This window comes from Trichosurus vulpecula, chromosome 9 (assembly GCF_011100635.1).
Source record: "Trichosurus vulpecula isolate mTriVul1 chromosome 9, mTriVul1.pri, whole genome shotgun sequence".
NCBI lineage: Eukaryota > Metazoa > Chordata > Mammalia > Diprotodontia > Phalangeridae > Trichosurus > Trichosurus vulpecula.
This window is the reverse complement of record NC_050581.1, coordinates 25,024,431-25,026,231: the sequence shown is the minus strand read 5'-3', so window position 1 is coordinate 25,026,231 and position 1,801 is coordinate 25,024,431.

Sequence of the window (1,801 nt, the reverse complement as noted above, 5' to 3'; positions counted from 1 at the left end):
TTAATCCATTCTGCTATCAGCTTCAGTCTTATGGGAGACTTCATCCCATTCATATACACTGTTATTATTACTATCTGTATCTTTTTCTCCATCCTCTTTCCCCCCCATTTATGCTTTTATTTCTCCCTTCTCCCTTCTACTCCTCAAAAGGACTTTGATTTTGACTGTGCCCTTCCTCAACTTATCCTCCCTCTTGATTCCCCTTCCTTATCGTACCTTTTCCCCCCTGCTACTTCTTCTTTCCCTTCTGACTACTCCCTCCCTTTTCTTTCTTTTCCCCCTCCTTTGGCCTTTAGGACAAGTTATATTTCTGTACTTATCAGAGTATGTTATTCCCTTCTTGAACCAAAACCCATGACAGTAAAGCTCAAATACTGCTCCTCTTTCCCTTCTTTCCCTCTACTATAATATGTTTTTGTGCCTCTTAACGTGATGCAATTTACCCTTTTCTACTACCTCCTTACCTCTTCTCTCAGAACAGTCCCTTTATATCTCTTAATTAGGTTTTTTATCATTATATCAGTTGTTTTATACTGACACCCAAAGTCTATGTATATTCCTTTCAATTGTCATAATAACAGTACTATTCTTAAGATTGACATACATATAAAACATATATAAAACAATACAATCCTGTGTAAGGACATAAATAATTCACCTTATTGATAAACCAGGGTTTCCCCCCATGTTTATCTTTTTATGTCTTTCTTGAATTTTGTATTTGAAGATCAAATTTTCCATTGAGCTCTGGCCTTTTCAGCTAGAACTTCTGGAACTACCTTATTTCATTGAATGTCCATCTGTTTGCCTGAAAAATTGTGCTCATTTTTTCTGGGTGGTTGATTCTTAGTTATAGTCCAAATTCATTTACCTTTGAGAATATCATATTCCAATTTCTCTGGTCATTTAACGTAGAAACTGAAACATCCTGTGTGATCCTGACTGTAGTTCCGCGATGTTTGAATTGTTTCTTTCTGGCTGCTTGCAGCATTTTCTCCTTGACCTGATAATTCTGAAATTTGTGTATAATATTTCTTGGAGTTTTCAATTTGGGATCTCTTTCAGGAGGTGATCAGTGGATTCTTTTGATGACTATTTTACTCTCTGGTTCTAGAACCTAGGGGTAGTTTTACTTGATGATTTCTTGGAAGATACTCTCCAGGCTCTTTTTTTCATAGTGGCTTTCTGGTAGACCAATAATTCTTAGATTGTCTCTCCTGGATCTGTTTTCCAGGTCAGTTGTTTTTCCAATCAGATATTTTGCATTTTCTTCTATTTTTTCATTCTTTAGGTTTTGTTTGACTGATTCTTGATATCTCATAGAGTCATTAGCTTCTACTTACCCAATTCTATTTTTTAATGTATTGCTTTCTTCCTTTAGCTTCTCTATCTCCTGTTCCATTTGTTTGACTTTATTTTTCAATCAGACATTTTCTCCACTTATAGTCTGAATCTCCTTAACATTTCACCAATTTTACTTTTTAAAGATTTGTTTTCATCAGTGAATGTTTTTCCATTTTTTCTCTTGTGTCTATAATTTGGTTTTTAAAGTCCTCATTGAGTTCTTCCAGGAACGTTTTTTGGGCTGGAGACCAGTTCTTATTCCCTTTTGAGGTTTCAGACATCTGTATAATGGCCATGCTGTCCTCTTATGAATTGGTATTTTGATCTCCCCTACCTCTTAATTAGAATCAATGGTCTTGTGGGCCTGCTCACTGGTTTTGTGTCCTATGGCAACATAGTGGAATGACCAGCTTTGATAAATTTACATATACTCAGCAATATATTGACCAAAAAATTC